Below are 23,085 nucleotides of genomic sequence, written 5' to 3' on the forward strand. Positions count from 1 at the left end.
TATTTATTTATTTGTTTGTTTGTTTGTTTATTTATTTTTGTATTTGCATTGTTTGTTATGGTTGAATGCCAAGTTGGGTGATCTTTCATTGATTCTGTTATGGTTATTGTTCTATAGATTTATTGAGTATGCCCACAAGAAAATGAATCTTGTGCTTTGATAATTAATATTCTTTGAAGTTTGAACTTTGGAGGATTTGAACCTAGATCACAGGTACTGTAACTGTTGTTCCTTTCCATGCCTTGTGGTGCCTTGCTGTTTCTTTAGCATTTGTGGTTTTTTTATGAGGTTAAGTTGCTAGCTTGATGCTCAGCCCAGCATGGATGGAAAGAGTGCAGGAAGCCAGCCAGATTTTAACTTGGGACCACTCCCCCCAAAGTCCAGTGGAGATGCCACTCCACCACCGGCTGGCTGGTACTGTAATGGCATTATGCTAACCCCCTATGGTACTGTGCCACCAGGTATATCTAGAGGATTTCAGAAAATTAAAACCAATCCATTGAGTGTTTCTTGAATATTCTTTCCTCAGGCCTTAGAGTGAAGTTCACTAGGAACCAGGGATTTATTAACGGCTCCAGCAACTTGCCTAGCATCATTTCATTGGTGACAATAATTCGTCTGTGTTCTTCTCTCCTTTCTATTTCTAATTTGCTTCCATTTATGTGATGTTGTTCACATGTTCTACCATTAACACTGATGGGAAATGCCTGCTTAATTTATCAATTGTCTTCTTGGGTTCCACTTGTAATCTCCCAGGCCCCCTTTACTGACAGTGTTTTTTTGAATATCTGAAGAAACTCTTCCTGCTTGAGATACAAGGAGGACTGATGCTGGAAATATGAAGCAACACACAATAAGGTGCAGGAGCTGAGCGCACCAGGTAGCATCTGTATAAGTCACAGGAGCAGAAGTAGGTCATTCAGCCTATTGTGTTTGCTCTGCCATTCCATTATGGTTGATTGGTTTTCTCTTTCAACCCCATTGTTCTGTCTTCTTGTAACCTTTAACAACCTTACCAATCAAGGACCTAGCCCAGGGGTGGGCAAACTTTTTGACTTGTGGGCCACAAAGGGTTCTAAAATTTGACAGGGGGGCCGGACCAGGAGCAAATGGACGGAGTGTTTTGGTAATACACCTCATAAGAGAAAATAAAATTTCATGGGATATGTAGAAAACATGCTTTAATTTCAATTGAAAATGAACAAATGCATTACAACAAAATATCTGTCTTTGAAGTCCCATGGTATTTAGTTATTTATTGAAATGACTTTTAAAACACTGAAAATTAAATGAATAAAATACAGCTTTTTTAATAGTAACAGTTATTATTTTAAAGCACTGAAAATTCGGTTATCCTTCAAGATATTATCATCATCACTGTCCTCCTGCCTGTCTTTATTTCAAAAACGGTAGGAGATGCAGGTCTACTTGTCCTGCTCCTTCTTATTCAATTGTCCCCTGTGCCAAAACTCAACAACGACCAGCACAAGGACAGAACAGTGACAGCGCGCCAGTATGCGGAGCGCGTTATTTGATCTGGAGCGCATTTTTTATTTTGAGAACGTACGTGCACCTGCGCACTACTCATGTCCATCACTTAACAGAAATGACATGTAACATGTAAGGCTTATTGAAAAAAATATTTTCAAATGCATTTCTTACATAACACAACGAAGAAACTTATTTTTAATTTCAGTGGGAACAGTGTTGTTGGTCTCCCTTTTTAGCCAGCGCATCAAAGTCTGGATTTAGTTTTGTTGTGGCGATTCTCAGGATGGATCTGAGGTGTTGCTCAGTTAACTTGGATCTGTGGCTGGCTTTGTTGATGTTCATGACGCTGAACGCCTGTTCACACAAATAGGTCGAGCCGAACAAAGAGTAAAGCGCAAATGTGGAGTAATACGCTGCACCTCAACAAAGGTCAATGTGTAGCGGTGTGCTACATGCAGCGCTAAAATTACGACACGGAGTTGGTAACTGCAGTCGAAGAAAAAAACTTTATTTGAAATCCCCAGCCTCACTTTTAAGCCTCCCTCAACCTGCCCCCCCCCCCCCCCGTGGCGCAGAGGCTCCAAAGCTCTGTGCTCGCAAACCCCCGCAGGCTATCTCCCTTAGCCGGAATGCTGGCTAATTGTGAGCCGGTTCAGATGTGCCAGGAAATGGGTCACCACAAATGTATATAGAGTGCGTCATCTATTGGGAAAACGCCAGAATTGCAGGGAAAAAACGTTAACAAGGTTTATTAATATAATTTCATCAAGTTCTGCGGGCCGGATTAAAAAGCTTAACGGGCCGCATATGGCCCCCGGGCCGTAGTTTGCCCATGCCTGACCTAGCCTAACAACCTCTGCTTTAAATTTACCCAATGACTTGGCCTCTACTGCTGTCTATGACAATGAATTCCACAAATAATCACACTCTGGCTAAAAAAAAATTCCTCCTTATATTTGTTAAGAAGGGACAACTTTCTATTCTGAAGCTGTGCCCTTTGGTCCTAGACTCCCCCACTATTGGAAACATCCTCTCTATATCCACTCTGTCTAATCCTCTTGATATTCAATAGGCTTCATAAGATTTCCCTTCATTCTTCTATATGACATAGTAGCAGAATTAGGCTATTTGGCACATCGAGTCTGCTCCATCTTTTGATCATGGCTGATTTTAAATTTCCACTCAACCCTGTCCTTTGGATGCTTTCCATGGAGAGAAAGAACAGGCGACATTTTTGGTCAAGATGTGTGTGTGTGTGTGTGTGTGTGTGTGTGTGTGTGTGTGTAATGCCCTGCTAGATGGTAGACGTGCACACAGCTTTGGCTACTAACACACAAAGGAATTTAAGCTGACCATAAAAGGCTGTCTCCCTCTCCCTCATTGGTATGTTAAGTATATTTCACAATCATACACAATGGCATTTCCTTTCCCAGTTTCTGCTGTGGCTAGTGTCGACAATATGGACTTTACAATAGTTCACCTGCAGATTTTAGAACTAGTTTATTTATACTGTTTTTATTGAAGAAATTATTGATTCAATAAGTTGAATTCCAAAGAAACAAAGAACATGAAGTGCAAAAGAACTTCTAGCTCATTTAAATGGAATGGCTTAATGAAACAGTAGAAACTGCTGCACCAAAAGCTCATGAGGTCAGGAATAGGTAGCTACAAGGAATATTTGTTACAATACAGAAACTGGTGTTACCCGCATGTATTGTAGCAATGAAAAAGTTGCTGGAGAATTTTCAAGTGGGAAGAAGTGGCATGATATTTGGAAACCTGACTTTTTGAAGTGTCATTTAGGAAGCAAATCACATATGGACAGTGTGCAAAATCTCCGGTGAGAAAATCCTTCATTACCCACTATAGGCCTGCTACGTATGTTTTGTGAAAATGCAGATGAACAAGAGAGAAAATGATCAAACCCAGAGGAGATCAAAGTTCTTAGGGACAGTGTTTTACTAGCTGTCAAAGTACATAAAATTATATAAAATTTAGTGTGCACATGTTGTTGTCACCGTGCAAAAAAAAAGGTGCACAGCACAAGAAATTTGCGCCCAGTGGTCATTACAAATTAGAGGGAACGTTGATCAGGACAGGATTGAATGAGTTGAGGGATGAGGTGGAGCAAGAGCTGACAGTGATAGAACCTGATCGAAGCGCCAGAGAGCAGCAGAGATCACAAAGGGAGAGGAATGAGAAAAGGTCTCACAAAACTCCTGTCAAAACTTCCTCAAGGGAGGCATGGTAGGACTGACCCCCTGTTTCCTTGCTTGTAAAATCATTGAGTCACAAAATATTACTGCATAGCTTGGCCTGTTTATTCCACTCCATAGATGCTGCCTAACCTGCTGAATTCCACCTCAATTTTGTATTTATTAGTCTGGATTTCCAGGAACTGCAGAACCTCTTGCATTTATATATGTCACAGAGAAATGTCGCACAGAAGCCCGACCTGTCGTAATCCCGTTTAACTGCACTAAGCTCATATCGCTCTTTGCCTTTCCCATCCAAACAATCCAGCCTGGTGGCATGAATACCTATTTCCCTAACTTCTGGTAACCACATCCTTCCCTTTCTTCCCCTTCTTCCCCATCCTCCTTTTGCTTTTTTTTCTCCACATTCTGATGCCCCCTCACCTCTTCTCTTCTCCTGCCTTGCCCTCATGGCCTGCCCATCACCTCCCTCTTGTTCTCCACCACCTTCCTTTTATTCCATGGTCCACTGCCCTGCCCTATCACAGGCCTTTATTTCAGCCCTTTACCTCTTATACCTCTGACCTCCTGGCTCCTTAGTTCCTCCCCACTTTCCCACCTATCCATCTTCCCTCGCCTAGTCTCAGCTATAACTTGCCAGTTAGCAATCCTTCCACTCTCCCCATCTTCTTATTCAGTCTTCTGCCCCTTCCTGTCCAGTACAGATGAAGGGTTGTAGTCCAAAACTTCAACTGTTTGCACTCCTCCATAGAGGCTGTCCTGCTTGCCGAGATCCTCCAGCATTTTGCGTGTATTACTTTGATTTCCAGCATCTGCAGAATACCTCGTGTTTATATTTTGTGTGTCTCTCTTGTCCAAATGCCATTTAAAATTGTAATTCAGCTTCCTATGTGCCAAAGGCAACATATAACATGCAAATGGAAAATCTTTCATGCTTTTCCATCATGTCCCAACTCCGGCATCTTCCTGCTGTCGGCAATACGAATATGCATCAGTTCTCCACAATGCCTTAAGCTCTACCAAACACCCGTCAGTGAAATGCACTTAACTTTTCTATGCAGCATGTGAAGAAAAACTTTCTGGATGAACATTGACACATATGAATACATTTATAAACCTTCATGATGGAAGATAGAATTAAATTTTCCCCCCAAAAAGGTTTATCAACCACGTCATGAATTATAGCCTTGCATGGGGATCGTTGAAATATTGTTGGCTCAGAGGGAAAGATTTCATTTTTATTTTTTGAGCTGGGCACGGAAGTACTTGTATTTATTTGTCCCTTTTTTCATTCTTCTCAATAGCATTATTTAAAAAAAATACTCCAAAAAGCAAAGCAGATGTAATAAATCTGAAAGTCAGCCATACATTAGATTAGACAAATGGGTTAGAAGCAAGGTTTTTGAAGATCGAGACCTCAAATCTGACACAAGTTGATCAGCAGTGATCTGTACCCTCCTACTTCCTTCTGAGACTTGGGCTGCTAGTAGTTACACATTGAGTTCAATAATACTAGAATATGGAACAGACTGCAGAACAGTGCTACACAAAAACAGACCCTTCAGTGCAAAATGTTGTTGTGGGTTCATTTCAGTGGTACACTCAGTGGCCACTTTATTAGGTACCTCTTATACCTTATAGAGAGTGGCCAGAATGTATGCTTGTGGTCTTCTGTTGCTGTAGCACATCCACTCAAAGTTTGACATGTTGTTTGTATAGAGAAGCCCAAGGGAGTGTTGTAACGTGTGGTTATTTGAGTTCCTGTTGCCTTCCTGTCAGCTTGGAGCAGTCTGGTAATTCTCCCCTGATCTCTCATTAACTATAGATTTTTGCCCACAGAACAGTTGCTAACCGGATGATTTTTTTGTTTATCACACCATTCTCTAAGAACTCTAGAGACTGTTGTGTGTGAAAATCCCAGGAGCTAAGCAGGTACTGAGATACTCAAACCACCCTGTTTGGCACCAACAATCATTCCACAGTCAAAGCCACTTGGATTACAATTTTCCCCCTTCTGATGTTTGGTCTGAATGACAAATGAACCTCTTGATTATATCTGCATGCCTTGATGGATTTAGTTGCCACCTCACGATTGGTTAATTAGATATTTGCATTAGGGAGCAGGTGTACAAGTGTACCTAATAAATTGGCCATTGAGTGTAATTAAATGCCTAACTAAACTAATCCCTTCTGCATTCACAATATCCATATCTACCCATTCTCTGAACATTCACATCCCTAAGCTGAAGAGAGTGGATAATAGCTTAATTGTCTGCCTCATTCCTTGAGGATTATTTCTACTGTGGGCTACAAGAGTTAAATCACCCTGACTTGTCCCATACCTCCACTTGCTCAGAATCCAAATCCTCCCCCTCCTTACCACTGTAACTGTTTCCTTGTGCATCCTGTTCAAAACACTCTTTACCAATTTATTCAATGCTTTGATTTTTGTCTTGTCAGAACCATAGCATTTCCCTTGCCGTTTATGCTCTGAATGTGATCTGTTTGCCTATTACTTTGTCATTTTCCCCCTCCTACTCTTATATCATATCATATTTCTAAAACAAATAAAATTCTTTTTCAAAAGCAGCCAAGGATTCTCTTTCAACCTTCTGTTTCTTCAACATTCTGTAGCCTAACAAATTGACAGCATATGAAGAATACTTAACCTCTCCCTTTTCTCTCCCGTGATCTTGAACTGATGCCTTAGGGATAATGTCCAATCAGAATCACTGTTAGATGTTACCAATAGCAGTCGTGTCATCACTAGAGTATGATGTTCTCCTTAGGGGCTATTCCCTCAGTTGAGAATGTCTTTGCATGACTTTGTTTCATATGAGGAGTTTGATGTACGGACAGTCAGCTCACAGTCCTTGACAGAGTGGGATCAGGGTCCAGTGGCATGGAACGCAAGACAATGGGGGACCCTTCACTGCTGCAGTCCTCCTCCACCTTCACTGCCATTGTGATGTGCTTGCTATCTTGAATGTGTGAGGATTAGGCCTCAAGCCACAGTATTGCCTGCTTACAAGCACCAGGCGAGAGGCATCAGAGCCGGTGCGCTCCACCAGGGGCGCTGTGGTGCAGAGTGCAGGCTGGACATGGTGCTGCCCCCTAGAGTTTGCTTGGCAGGAGACAAGCTGTATTGTGGTCTACTGTAGATTTCTGTTACATTGATGGCTCGTTTTACTGATTTGTTTATGTCTTGTATGTGTTATGTGTGTTTTCTACAGTCTGAATGTTGGTACTGCAATTTGCACCTTGGCCCTGGAGTCATGCTGTCTTGTTTCACTGTAATTATGGTTATTTATGAATAGTTGAATGACAATTAAACTTGAATTGAATGTGTCATCATCTTCCTCCAGCTCTGCTACTGAGGTCCTGGTTGGATTGCTCTTTCTCTAGAACCTCCCTTTTGGCCTTATTGTCATGGGTAACTCTACCAGGAGCTAAATGTCAGATGGCTAATCTCTGGATGGCATCATTCTCAACTCAAGAACTCACAAGCCCCTCCACCCTTGTTACCCTGTTCCCATCAGATCTGTGCTTGGAATGCCTTTCTTTAGGAGAGAAGTTGCTCTAAAATGATAAAAATGTGTGGCCATCTGCTTACCCTCTGCAAACTGGCAACAAGAGATCTGCTCGAATATGAAATTAAAATCCAACCTGGATGTAACTTGACCTCAGTACGTTTAAATCTTTTACCACCCTCAACCATTAGTGAATATTCAGCTGGTAGAACAACTCCATAGCTCCAGTCCTGCAGGTTCAATCCTTGGTGCTCCCTGTGTGGACTTTGTTGTCCCTGTGATCTTGTGTGGTCCTATTTCCTTCCATATCCCAAAAATGGGTTAATTGGCTGCTGTAAATTGTACCCTGGTACCTTAACATTATTATAACCAGGAATGGTAATGGGAATAAGTTCCCGCTACCTATTAAATTATCCCAAAGCTGTGAATCACAGGTAGCCCCTGACAACCAATTCCAGTTCTTGGCCTTCACATGTGGCTTACTACTAAGCCTGCTGGAACTATTTCCACAGACGGGAGAAGGGCAATGGCAGGTTACCGACGCCTTAAAACCAGTCGCTTCAGGCAGGCAGTCAGGGCTCATCAACTGTGAATGGCAGCTTATCAAGGAGAAGGAAGACTCTGATCTGCTGTCCTGTCGCTATACCCAATTATGTGGAAGGCTTCAGGAGTAAACCACAAGAAAAGTCTGGAGCTGGAGTCCCAAAGGCAGTTGAGTTTAATGCTGATTGGCAACACCTGCATTGCGCTGATGCCAAACTGTATCGGTCTCTGCCGTTCCTTTGAATTCATCACCTGTATGGAGAGGGGAGCCTGCTACATGGGCACCAGCTTGCTCTCATACTGTACTGCCCTGCCCTGGCTTGATACTGGCTTGCATTTCCTGTAGACTGCTGGGATGCAACATCCATGATCACCCTAATCAATGGAAGGCCTCATAAATTGCATCCAATGTATAGGTCAGTGGGAGACTCTGATACAATGTGGGTAGAATAGGTTACTAAGCATTACAGGAATAAGTTGCTGGAGAGTGGGATTATTCTATGAATTGGCATAGTCTCAATGGGCCAAGATGATCTCCTTTTATGTCACCAGGAAATATGGAAACAACAATATTTAAATGCCTGATAATACTAAACAAATCAAATCAGGAAAAGGTTTATCATCACTAACATACTGTATTATGTAAAATTTGTTGTTTTCAGAATCAGTTTTATTATTTTATGTATATATTTTGGAGATATATCACGATAACAGGTCCTCTGGGCCAAGTAAGCCCACGCTGCCCAATTACATCCAAGTGAACAATTAACCTACTAATCTGTATGTCTTTGGACTGTGGGGGAAAGCCACAGCACCCGAAGGAAATCCATGTGATCATGGGGAGAACATACAAACTCCTGACAGACAGTGGTGGGAAAGAAACCAGGTCACTGGTGCTGTAACAGTGCTGAGTGAACTGCTATATTACCATTGATATTATCATGGCCCCATCCACTGACATTATTATTGTCTGTATCATTGACATTATCATTATCTGTATCATTGACGTTATCATTGCCCCTACCATTGACATTATCATTGTCCCTACCATTGACATTATTATTGTCTGTATCATTGACATTATTATTGTCTGTATCATTGACATTATCATTGCCCCAATCATTGACATTATATTTGGAAGTTACAATAATAAATAAATAATGCAAAGTGGAACAGTGTGGTAGTGTTTGCAGGTTCATGGACCATTCAGAAATCTGATAGTAGAGGGAAAGAAGCGGTTTCTAACCCATTGAGTGTGAGTCTTTGGGCTCCTGTACTTCCTTCCTCTGGTAGGAATGAGAGGAGGGCATATCTTGAATGCATGATTCATGATATAAAATTTACAATAAGTAACAAAAATAAATAAGTTGTACAAACAATGAATAGTGAGGTAAGGCTAATAGGTTCATTGACTGTTCAGAAATCTGATGGTAAAGGGGAGGATCCTAATGTGTGCCTTTAGGCTCCTGAATCCCCTCCGTGATGGTAGCAATGAGAATGGTATGTGTCCTACATAGTGAAGGATCTTAATGATGGACGTTGTTAATACACTAGATCATAAGACACAGGAGCATAAGTAGGCCATTTGGCTCAGCGAATCACGATGCAATGCTCTGATCCTATGCATCAATGGGCAGCTGATATCCATTGGCAACTCACAGGCAGGATGCGTGTTGGTTAAATGCCAGATTCTGAAGCCACCATATCTCATGCTTATCTGTGGAGTGCTGAATGTGTATTCATTCTCCTCCTGACTTCCGTATTCCTTTTTCCAGTCTTTATAAGAAAGAGAGCAACTTGCCTTTGAGAACATTAGTGAAATGATGCTTAGGCTTAAAAAGAAGATCGTTAGTGATTTGCAACCATAAATTTATCAAATCATAGAGTCTCACAGCAAAGAAACAGCCCACCAGAGAAACCTGCTGACCATCAAGTACTCAACTGTATGGATCCCAATTGCCAGGACTTGATCCATAGTTTATTCCCACAACTCCATTCCCAGATATCAGAAAATCATCAATGGTGAATCGCAAAGATATTGACTTGAATGGAGGACTGTAGTTATAAGAAGAGACTGGAGAAGTTAGGTTTATTCTCACAGGGATGTAGGAGGCTGAGGAATGACCTTTGTATGGCATCCATTAGTCTTGCAAGACCATGGGTCTGTGCTTGGAAAGTCTTCTCCAGGGCGCAGGCCTGGGCAAGATTGTATGGGAGACCAGCTGTTGCCCATGCAGCAAGTCTCCCTCTCTACGCCACCCAATGTTGTCCAAAGGAAGGGCAAGAGCTGATACAGCTTGGCGCCAGTGTTGTCATAGGAGTTGTCAGAATGAGGTTGAAAGCAACGTCGGACTGCCTTAGGGACTCCAGCTCCAGATTTGTCCTTAGGGTTTACTCCCAAAGCCTTTCCCATGAGTGGGTATGGCCGCAAGGCAGCGGAGGTTTGAAATCAGAGTTTTGCCTCTCTTAGATGGACTGCCTTCCCAGGCTGACGAGTTCCATCTGCCTGAAGATGACCTTATATGGGTCATGAATTAATGAGGGATATCGAGAGGGTAGATCAATTCATTTTCCCAGAGAGCCTGGTACTAGATGGCACAGGTTTAAGATGAAAGGGGAGAAACTTAAGTGACATCTGCGGGTTAGCTTTTTCACACAGGGGTTATTGGCTATCTAGAATAAGCTGCTAGAGGAGATTGTGGTCACTGATGCATGTATTTATTTATTTATTGAGGTACAGTGTGGAATAGGCCCTTCTGGCCCTTCAAACTCCTCCCTCCAGTATCCACCTGATTTAACCCTAGCCCAATCACGGGACAATTTACAATGACCAGTTTACCTACCAACTGGCACGTCTGCACTGTGGGAGGAAACCTGAGCACCTGGAGGAAACCCACGTGGTCACTGGGAGAACATGCAAACACCTTACAGACAACAGCAGTAAAAGAATCTGGTTCTCTGGTATTGTAAAGCTTGTGATAACCACTATGCTACGATGCTACCGACAGTTAAAAGGAATTCAGACAGGCGTTTCTGTGCTGAGTTTATAATCCCAGTGCTAAAAAGACTGGGATGTTGCCCTGGTATGATAAGATAGGAGAGGTAAAAGAGAGAATACCATTGGTGGGTGGAGTCTTTGATTCCACTGTTATAAGACCATTGAATGCATCCTAGTGCCATAAAATGCAGCCTTCACCTCACAATCTAACTTGCTATGGCCTTGTAGCTTATTGTCTTTTTGCTCTTCACTTCCTTTGTAACTGTAACACTTGATTCTGCATTCTTTTATTGTTTTCCCCTCTTTCAAAGCACTGTTGTAATGAAATGATCTGTATGCATAGCACTCTATTCTCCATTCTATTTTACAGTAGAAGAGTTCCATTCAAGAGTCTGATGATAGTGGGACAGGAGCAGCCTTTGACCTTGCTTTCAAGCTTTTGTATCTTCTGTCTGATTGGGAGGGAGAGAAGAGAGAATGCCTGTGGTTGGTGGGGTCTTTTATTGCAGTTATAAAATTACTGAATGGGTCCTGGTGTAAGAAAATGCACTCTTGACCTCTCAATCTATCTTGTTTTGACTTTGCACCTTATTGTCTGCAATGATCTCATCAGGCCTTTGAGGGGTGCCACAGCGCATTGAGCCCCGAGATTTTTGGAGCATGGAGCGCCTGATATGGGTAATTGTTGTTTAATGAGAGTCATTAATCATTTAGAGTTCCTTGTGTTTTTCTCAAGTGACTTGCTCCTTGTTATGTGGTCTCCTGACAGTTTCTGTTTAAACTTGTTAATTTTATTTTGATAGGCTCAGTGATTCTGTGTTACTTGTATTTTTTAAGTGGATGTCCAATTAGCACAAATTGTGGGGTACCAGTTTTGAGAATGTTACATTTTGTGATGTTGCTCTGCTGAGCCACCAATAATCTGTTGGAATTCTTATGAATAAATTCTGGTTGCCATCTCTAATGGAAGTCTTTCTTCCGCAGTTGAGTTCCAACATTGCCAGTGCACGTCAGGCCAGAAGTATTCCACACCAAGTATTGGACTCAGTGGATGTTGAACATAGGGTGCGGGTACTGTAATGAGTGCTTCAGGCCTGTGAGGGGAGCCAGAGAGCACCAAGGTTTTTGGAGCAAACGAAGAGAAAATGAAGAGGAAATCCAAACAACATACAAAAATTCTGGCGGAACTCAGCAGGCCAGGCAACATCTGTGGAAAAGAGTTCTGGGCTGAGACCCTTTAGCAGGACTGGAGAAAAAAAGCTGAGCAGTAGATTTTAAAGATGGGGGGAGGCGGGAGAGAGACAGAAGATAATATTTTAACTCCATTTTAATCCATTTAAAATTCCATTTTAATTCCACTTCCCACCCCCATTCCGATATGTCTATTTATGGCATCCTCTATTGTCATTATGAGGTTGGAGGAACAACACCTTGTATTCCATCTGGGTAGTCTCCAACCTGATGGCATGAACATTAATTTCTCAAACTTCCAGTAATGCCCGCTACCCCTCCCCCTTCACCATTTCCCAACCCCTTTCCCGTCTCTTACATTATTTCCTTGCCTGTCTATTGCCTCCCTCTGGTGCTCCCCCTCCTTTTCTTTCTTCCATGGCCTTTTGTCCTCTTCTATCAGACTCCCCGTTCTCCAGCCCTGTATCTCTTTCATCAATCAGCTCTTTACTTCATCCCTCCCCCTTCAGGTTTCACCCGTCACCTTGTGTTTCTCTCTTCCGTCCCCCACCTTTTAAATCTGTTCTTCAGCTTTTTTTCTCCAGTCCTGCCAAAATGTCGATGGCACTCTTTTGCATAGATGCTGTCTGGCCTTCTGAGTTCCTCCAGCATTTTGTGTGCGTTGTGAGGTTGTTAGAGCACCTGAATTGGTTAATTGTCTTTTAATGAGAGTCACTAATTATTTGGAGCTCCTTGTATTTTTCCCAAGTGACTCACTCCCAGTAATACAGTCTCCCGGTGCTTTCTGTTTAAACTTGCTGAGTTCATTTTGATTGGCTTTGGGATTCTGTGTTACTTGTATTATTTAAGAGGATGCCTGGTTAGCATGAAGTATGGGGTGCTAGTTTTAAGAATGCTACTTCTCGTGGTGTCTCTATGCCGAGCCGCAAATGTTCAGCTGGAGATCTTGTGAATAAACTCTGCCTGCCTTCTCTACATCGGAGTCTGTTTTCCCTCCGTACTTGGGTTCCAACATTGCCAGTGCACATCGTGACAATTGCTAGCGCACACCCCTCCCACGGTGCTCCACCTTGCCATTCCTAACGTCCTTTCCTCCCACCAGATTTACAAACTCGCTCTCCTCTCCACATTGACAAATACAGTACTGTCTTTGCACTAGGGAAGTGCCAGGCAATAAGTATCTCCAATAAGAAAAGCTTAACCGCATATCTGTTAATATTCATTAGAATTACCTCCCCAGCCAAACTCCCTTCAAAATCCTGGAGACTGCAAGGACCAGCAACTTAATTGGGCAGGCAGTGTATGAATGACTGTAAGTACAAATCAGAAACTAGGTATCTTGCAGTGAATAATTCATGCTTTAACACTGAAAGTCTTTCTACCGTCTACAAGATGGAATATCCTTTAATTACCTGAATGCATGTAATGCAAAAAAAGCTTAACGTCATGACAGAGCAGCCCACTTTTTGTTACAGATAAAGATTAACTTTATTTGTCACATATACATCGAAACATACAGTGAAATGTAATATTTGCATCAAATCTAATCAGTGAAGATCGTGCTGGGCACTCACAAGTGTCACCAATCTACTGATGTCAATTTAGCGTGGGCACAACTCATTAACCCTAACGGGAATGTGAGAGAAAACTGGAACACCCGGATGAAATCTACACGGTCACAGGGAGAATGTACAACCACTTTACAGACAGCAGCAGGAATCAAACCCTGATCTTAGAGTTGGTACCCTATAAAACCAATGCGATAACTGTTAAACTACTGTACAACCCCATGGTTAGCACTCCAATCATTCCTTACCCCTAGCACTAGTACACATTTTTATAGTGTTACAAAATTCCATAAGACCATATGGCCATAATTCATAGGAGTAGAATTAGGCAATCTATAGTTATTTGACTAGGTTAATTCAAGACTACTTTCCAGTCCTGAAACCTCCATCCTCAAAGACAAGGGCAGCATGAATGTGGGAGCAGCACCACCTCCAGATTCCCCTCCGGTTGAAACGCCATTTCACCATGGTTCCTATACAACAATGTTATGCCATTAACTTTACAGAAGTACACACTCAATGGCCACTCTATCAGGTATGCTTGTATGCCTGCTCGTTAATGCAAATATTTAATCAGCCAATCACATGGCAGCAACTCAATGCACAAAAGCTTGCAGACATGGTCAAGAAGTTCAATTGTTGTTCAAACCGAACATCAGAATGGGAAAGAAATATGAACTAAGTGACTTTGACAGTGGAATGATTGTTGTTGCCAGACGGGGTGGTTTGAGTATCTCAGAAGCTTCTGATCTCCTGGAGTTTTCAGGCAGAACAGTCTGCTAAGTTTATAGGGAATGGTGTGGGAAACAAAAAAAAACTTTAAGGGAGCGGTAGTTCTGTGGGTGAAAACACCTTGTTAATGAGAGAGGTCAGAGAAGAAGGGCCGGGGTGGTTCAATCTGACAGGACAAGGACAGTAACTGAAATAACAGTCACAGCAGTGGTGTGTAGAATATCTGTAACGCAGAACACGTCGAAGCTTGAAGTGGACGGGCTACAGCAGCAGAAGACAATGAACACACACTCAGTGGCCTCTTTATTTGGTACAGGAGCTCTGAATAAAGCAGCCACTGAGTGTACAACATTATCTGTGCAGATTAAGTGGATGATCTTTTTCTAATAGGTAGGGCATAGTTTTAAGGTGAGAGAGGTAAAATTTACATTCACATCTAAATTGTAATCCAGCTAATCTGCAGCCAGAGTATCACAGATGAGATGTGCCAGCAAAAGGCACTCAGTACATGCAGGAAAGTAGAACATACACTGTCCTTTCAGCAGTAACCCAATCCCGTGAATGAAATAAGCTTTACCCCTGAGCGTCCTGTATTTACCTTTACTGAAATATCACACTTCGAAGGTGCCTTACATTAGAAAAGACATCCACAGGCAATAAAAGATTAGGATGTAAATTGTCAACCTTTTTAATGTAATTCACTGTGTAATTGCAGTCAAATAAAAGGCTTGCCGTGATGATACACTTCAGGTGTCAGTCTCGCTGAAATAATCTTCCTTCCCAGGGGAACTAGCTCTTAGTCACTGACAGTGTCTAATCAGGCATGATCTGCTCGTGATTTATGAAGACAGAGGTGATTGATACACAGAGTATGGCTGGCTTTAAGTACCCTGAAGAGCTCAGCGGAGGCTCTGCATTCCCTACTAAGACAAACAGCCCAAGATTACTTCAGGAGAGGACGGTCACAGGATGACAGAGATAAATGCTTTCCAAATGCCTGAGCCTTTAAGCTATCCTTGCACTAGTTCGATTATAAATAAGGGGCAGAAGAAATCAGCAAGTGTTCCATTATGGGCAATTATTTGCACAACATGACATTTTTACCCTTGAAGCAAATTGAAATGTCTTTTTCGTAATCAGCCCCTTTGGAAACAGAATCAAACTGTGAGGAAAAAGACATATTTTGTACTAAATGTAAGAGAGGACGCCGTGTGTGTGTGTGTTAGCCTATATTAAGTCATCACCAAATATGTATCAATCTGTAACTGACAGAGCAGTGTCTGTTGGGGCTGAAAATCAGAAACTCAAGTGGGGAAAAGAAGAAGAGTGAGGGGGGAGGGGAAAAGATTACCAGGAGCTGGAGAGATCGATGTTCATGCCATCAGGTTGGAGGCTCCTCAGACAGAATATCAGGTGTTGCTCCTCAACCCTGAGAGTGGCCTCATCACGGCACAAGAGGAGGCCATGGACCAACATGTTGGAATAGGAATGGGGATTGGAATTGAAATGGTTGGCCACTGTGAGTTCTTGCTTTTGCCAAATGGAGCAAAGGTGCTGGACAATGCAGCCTCCCCAATCTACGTCGAGTCTAACAATGTAGAGGAGGCCTCATTGGGAGCATTGGATACAGAAGAGGTCCCCAACATACTTGCAGGGAAAGTGCTGCCTTACTTGGAAGAACTGTTTGCAGCCCTGAATGGAGGTGGGGGGAGAGGAGGGGGTGAGCAGGTGTAGCACGTCTGCCTCTAGCAGGGATCAGTGCCAGGAGGGATTAGTGGGGAGGGACAAATGGACAAGGGAGTCCCTGCAGAAATCAGAGAGTGGTGGGTGGTCGGGGAGGGGGGAGGTAAAGATGTGTGTTAGGTGGTAGCACCCCGTTGAAGATGGTGGAAATTGCGGAGAATGAAGTGTTGGATGCAGAGTCCCATGGGATGGTGGGTGATGACAAAAGGAACTCTATCACTGTTAAGGTGGCAGGAAGGTGGGGAGAGTGCAGATGTCAGTTGAGTGGAGTAGATGTGGGTGAGGGCAACATCAATGTTGGATGAAGGGAAACCCCATTCTTTGAAGAGGGAAGACATCTCTGATGTCCTGGAAAGGAATGCCTCATCCTGGGAGAGACAAAGGAACTGAGAAAAGGGAATAGTGTTTTTACAGGAGACAGGGTGGGAAGAGGTAGTCAAGATAGCCATGGAAATAGCTATGAAAGTATCGGTAGACAGTTTGTTCCCAGGGGTGGAGATAGGGAGATTGATAAAGGGGAGAGGGGTGGTCAGAAATGGGCCAGGCTGGAAGCTAGAGGCACTGTTGATGAAGCAGGATATTCCGGTGGCCAACCATTTTGATTCCACCGTCCATTTCCATTTGACACCTCAGTCTGTAGCTTCCTGTTCTGCCACAATAAGGTCATTCTCAGGTTGGAGGGGCAAAACCTTATATTCCATCTAAGTAGCCCTCAACCTGTAGGCAAGAACATCACTTTCACCAACTTCCGGTAATGTTTTCCCCCTAACCCTTCATTCTTCTTTACTAACTCACTCTGCCCCCCACTACCCACTGCCTCTTCTTCTCACCTGCCTATCACCTCTGGCTGGTTTCCCTCCCCCTTATCTTCTCCATGGTCCACTCTCCTCTCCTATCAGATTCCTTTTTCTCCAGCCTTTCAACTTTACCACCAATCACCTCCCAGCTTCTTACTTCATCCCCTTCCTCTTCCCACCTGGCTTCACCGGACTTACTCGTTTATACTCCTTCCCCTCCCCCATTTTCTTCTTCAACCATCATCCCCCTTCCTTTCCAGCCCTGAAGAAGGGTCTCAGCCCAAAACGTCAACTGTTCATTCATTTCCAGAAATGCTGCTTGATCTGCTGAGATCCTTCAGCATTGTGTGTGTGCTGGGGCTGATACACCTCTGTTAGATTGTATTTAAAAATGATAAAACACATTTGTCATGATCTTTCTACTCACGTTGTGGTAAGTACCTTTAATTATAGGTAGCAAAGTACAAATAGAAGTCAGCACTCTGTGGAAAACTTGGAGTAAACAGAATTCAAACTAACAAACCACAGCTCGTGATACTACCGTGGAGAGCTGCAAGAATTGTATTCCATAAATCAAGGTCATTACTGCGTTAAGACCAAGACAGAACTATGGACTGAGGCCAAGTGTTTGAATGCAATTGGCAGTGAGAGCAGAAATTGCATTCAAAATGCCATTGGATTCAACCTGGTGTCTTTTTGCTGATGTCTATTTACATATGGCTAAAAGTAATCTGTTCCCATGAACCTACACAATCTGACAATGTTCTAAAAAGGCATTCTTTCCAAAGTAAATTATTTGGCTTTTAGAAATAAAATTGCTAGTATTAACATGAGCCTGTGTTATTAAGGCACACAGAATTGGGCTCACCAACAAAAATAAGCATTTATAATCAGTGTCAAAATGGTCAGATTTGAAAAACACAATTTTAAATAATTTAAAGATACTTTGAAATGTTACACATAACTGTTTGCCTACATTTATTGAAATGTGGAAGGCAGATTCCTGGCAAGTGAAATGAAGTATTGAATTTCTATATCTGAATATTATATCTAAATACACTATATAAATAAATTAGCTTTTTTTGGTCACATATACATAATCCAATTAGTGAGAACTGTGCTGGGCAGCCCACAAACATTGTCACACATCAGGCATCAACAAAGCATGCCCAGAACTTACTAACCCTAACCCATGCATATTTATATAAGCAAATACAACTTTAAATAAAGTGAATGACCCTCATTATTCTGTCAACAAGATGGTTTCATCAACAAGTTATCACCATGATAACCCTGGCCTGATCTTATCACAGATATTCCCTTCATCCTGTCCACCCACCCCCCCCCCCCATTCCTTAATTTGTTTCCTTTCTTTCCCAGTTCTAATGGATGGTTTTCAGTCTGAAGGGTTGATTCTGCTTTTCTTTCCACAGATGCTGCCTAACTTGTTGTGTGTTTCCAGTATCAGTTTTTTGTTATTTTCATTAATTTTAGATAAATATCTGCTTATTGGTGCCGTAAGCTTCTGCAACAACAAAAAAAAGCTCTGGGTTACCTGTAAAAGAAAATAAGCAGGAACTCGTCATGGCAATTAAATTGAATTAGTTTTTGCTTTAGTTAACTTGTTCGTTCACAGGATATCAGCCTTGCCCATCCTGATTGTTATGCTTTATAACTTCAAAACATTAAATTGATTCAAAGAAAAGATGGGACTGTGAAGAATACGGGTGTAGTTTGAACTTACTTTAAGCAAGGCGCGTACATATCATGTGGTTGCATGACGACGCATCCAATTTATGTATTTTTACATATAAGCCATAATTAATTATTTAAATTAACAAGAATGCTTAGTCAAACAATACATATTCAAGATTACTCATTTATTATTGGATATTAAATACAGGGTACTATTAACCTAAATGGGTTATTTCAGAGGACAATTGTATTGCTGCGTCTCTGTAGTCACATTCAGATCAGGCAAATTGTCATTGTAAAGTAAAAGAAAATGGTTTGGAGTACACAGGGCAGCATGAGACAAAAAGAGAGAAGATTTTGAAATGCTGTTATGACCTGAGGTTAATGGAAAAGAGTGAAAAAAAGCCCTGAAGCTCAGAACTGAATAAACTAAGGATTTCAATATTTTGTTATTGAGGAAGTATAGCTGTGACTGAACTCATTTACAAAGTTCCTTGTTGTTATTCACCTGAGAGAGGTCATGTGCTTAGCCAAAGTCAATGTCGATTTTATTGTCATGCATGAGTACAAGTTTGCAATGGAAAACTTACTTTCAGCAACATCACAGGCACATTGCATCATATCATTGGCAGTCACAAGATGATCATAAATTAAACACAACTTTTACAAAAACAAACACAATTAAAACAAAAAGAAGCACAAGTTCCATCAGGGTGATGTTATACTGAAGCAATGATTTGGGTTTGCTGGCTGGTTCTTGAATCAAATGGTTGAAGGGAAGTAGCTGTACTTGAACCTGGTGGGGTGGGGCTTCTGTACCTCTTGCTGGATGGAAGTGTGAGAAGATGGCGTGGCCCAGCTAGTGGGGATCTTTGATGAAGGATAGTGTAAGTGCATGCTCAGATATGAGTGTGTGTTAAATCTGTGAATCAGTCTAGTTTCCAGTACTCTTCAGTCTTCCTACCCAAGCTTCATCATTATCATCATGATGTGCCATGTTGTAAGACGTGGGTGGTCATGGTCTTCCATCTGTCTTAAATTTGAGAAGTTCTAATAAGCTCTTCAACACTTTTACCCACCAATCCCTTGTTGTAACCCATGAATGTCATGTGCTGTCGACCACAACTTTTTCTTCCATCAGTTTTTCCCATCATTGCAAAATGTTCAAGTTTTCTTTCCTCAGCATGTCCCATGAATTCAAGCTGCCATTTCCTGATTGATTATATCAACTCTCTTCTTATTCCAGCTTTTCATAACACTTCCACATTTGTTACTCTGTCCTTCCACAATATTTTCACTATTCTTCTACAAAAAAAACTCATTTCTGCAGCTTCAAGCCTTCCCTCATTTTGCTTTGATATGGTCCAACATTTGTTTTATTTGTTTTGTGGAATGAATGTAGCACCACCCATAGAAATGATGTTATTCTTTAGCATCTTGCTCCAGCACTCAAACATGCATTTAGTAATTCCAGTCCTTCTTTCAACATCAGCCCTACCATCTGATGTTATCGTGCTCCCTGAGTAATTGAACTTACATGTTTGTTTAATTGTTTTGTTGGTCACTTTCAGTTTGCAGTTCTGTATTTCTTCCTTCTTTGTGACAAGCATACATTTGGACTTCTTGCAGTTGATGGTCAATCCTCTTTCCACTTTCTTCAAAGACTTTATATAGTATTTCTTGGGTCATGTACGACCTAAACTTCTGCCACACTTTATTCCTCCTGCTGGCTACACTGAAGCAGAGCGGCAATTCAAGTATTACATGCATGAATCACTGGTACAATTCCTTTCATACTGTGCCCAGATGTGTACAGAAGCACAGCATCACTGTATGGTAGTGCAGTTCTCTCCCAGGTCCAACCACCCAGATTTGATCCCTACTGTCTATGTGGAGTTTGCACACACCCCCTATGACTGCATAGAATTGCTCTAGGTGCTCCAGTTTCTCCCCACAGTTCTAAGACCTGTGGCTTGTTAGGTTAATTGACCTCAATAATTTACTCTGGTGTAACTGGTTAGTGGAAGAATTGAGGGGAGCTGATGGACATTGAGAGGCAGAGTAGGTTATAGCAAATAATGGGGAGGAAGGAATCGGTCTGGGAGTCTGGGTCAAATAGCCTCAGATTAAATCAAAGACATTGGGGTCATAGCAACTATCAGCCAGGTTGTCACTGGTGGGATGATTCTGAGGCTAGAACTGGAGGAGGGCAGTAACCTTGGGTGGTTCTTGGCCCAGAGAAATTTCCAGACAGGGGAGGGATTGCAGTTCTGACAGTAATGTTAAACCTGAGATCTTGCTTAATCCAACCCTTATCAGCAAGGTTAAGTCAAAATCAAAGTTTAAAGTCAAGTTTAGTGTCATATCAACAAGTACACGTGTGCAGAGATGCAATGAAAAACCTTCTTGGAGCAGCATCACAGGCACAGAGCATCGTATAAGCAGAATTCAAAGAGAAAACAAACAAATTAAACAATATAATCATGGGTATTATTTAAACAACACACAGAAAATGCTGGAGTGTGGCCTCATCACGACAGTGGAGGCCATGGTTCGACATATCTGAATGGGAATGGGAAGTAGAATTAAAATGGGTGGCCACTCATTTTAATTCCACTTCCCATTTCCCATTCCAATATGTCTATCCATGGCCTCCACTTTCGTGATGAGGCCGGCTTAAGTTGGAGGAACAACGCCTTATATTCAACTTGAGTAGCTTCCAGCCTGATGGTGTGAATATCGATTTCTCAGACTTCTGGTAATGCCCCCCCCCCCCACTTCACCATTCCCTCTCTCACCCTATCACCCTGGTGCTCCTCCCCCATTTCTTTCTTCCATGGCCTTCTGTCTTCTTCTATCAGTCTCCCCCTTCACTGGCCTTGTATCTCTTTCACCAATTAACTTCCCAGCTCTTTACTTCATATATCCCCTTCCAGATTCACCTATCACCTCGCGTTTCTCTCTCCCTTCTACCCACCTTTTAAATCTACTCCTCAGCTTTTTTGTCTCCAGCCCTGCCAAAGGGTTTCAGCCCAAAATGTCGACTATACTCGTTTCCATAGATCCAGCCTGGCCTGCTGAGTGCCTCCAGCATTTTGTGCGTGTTGCCTGGATTTCCAGCGTCTGCAGATTTTCTCTTGTATATGAATGGGTATTATTTTGTTCAAAGTACAGAGCAAATTTATTATCGAAATACATATGTGTATGTGTATTAGATTCATTTCCTTGCTGGTATTATGGTCTTATCAGAGTGAATGTGGAGAGAATGTTTTCTGCAGTGGGAGAGTCTAGGATCAGAGGGCACAGCCTCAGAGCAGAGGGATGTTCATTTACAGCAGAGATGAAGAGCAATTTCTTCAGACAGAGAATGGTAAATCTGTGGAATTCATTGCCACAGACAACTGTGGAGGTCAATAGATTAAGTATAGTTGAAGAAAGGGTTAATAGGTTCTCTATTAGTAAGGGTGTCAAAGGTTATGGGGAGAACGTAGGAGAATGGAGTTGAGAGGGATAACAAATCGGCCATAATGGAATGGTGGAGCAGACTAGATGGATCGAATAACCTAATTCTTCTGCTCTGTCTTATGATCTTATGCTATTCACAGTAGAACAAAGAATTATGATAAAATCAATGAAAATCTACACAGATACAAAGACTGACAGCTTGAAAAAGGAAACAAACTGTGCAAATAAAAAAAATAACAAATAAATAATACTGAGAACATAAGTTGGAGGGTCTTAAAAAGTGAGGCCATAGGTTGTTGAATCAGTTTAGTGTTGGGGTAAGTGGTTCATGGCCTAACGTTTGAGGGGTAATAACTATTCCTGAACCTGATGGTGAGGGGCCTCCTGTACCTCCTTATGTACCTAATGCTTACAAGGAAAAAACAAAATTAGGGTAAAAATTCCATTGTAGTGCAAAGCAATCAGGAGTGAACAGGTTAACTTTAACAACTGAAAAGAGTTGAAACATGGCTGTGGTGTAACAACAAAGAGAACATATCAGACAGCTGCTATTGTTTGAGACTGGCCTTGCAAGTTGTGGAAAATGGGCCAAAAAAGAGTTACTCACACGGGCAATTAGAGCGGAAGATGACTGATGGTAGTTAGAACCTACCTGTCCAGTGTCGTGACTCAGACAGGCAATAGTCAGCCTGGCAGATGGCTGGTGAATAGCACGAGCATCAAGGGAGAGAAATCTCTGCCTTTGAGTTATGGCTGAAGAGGAAGCTATCATTCAGGGTTGACTGCTCAACACGCAATGAAGGCAGCTCAAGCGGTCCTGTTCAGGGTGATGAATGGTAAGTGTACCTGTGTGTATCTGGAGATATCTCCTTTCCAGAGAAGCATTAAGCACGCATTTGGAGTGCCGGGAGATGTCCAGCGCTATACAAATGTGATTGCTTTAATTCTTACCAATTCAAGATGAAAGGTAGTAGATCCGTTCCTAAATCATTTACTCACTCAATATGAATTAGTTTCTGGTTATTAGCATGTAGGATCAGGAATAGGTGAATCAGGCCTTGGAGGTTATTCTGCCATTTAATTATCTTATGACTGATTTGTATCTAAACTCTGTTT

Source organism: Hypanus sabinus, chromosome 7 (genome assembly GCF_030144855.1).
Source record: "Hypanus sabinus isolate sHypSab1 chromosome 7, sHypSab1.hap1, whole genome shotgun sequence".
NCBI classification, from domain to species: Eukaryota; Metazoa; Chordata; class Chondrichthyes; order Myliobatiformes; family Dasyatidae; genus Hypanus; species Hypanus sabinus.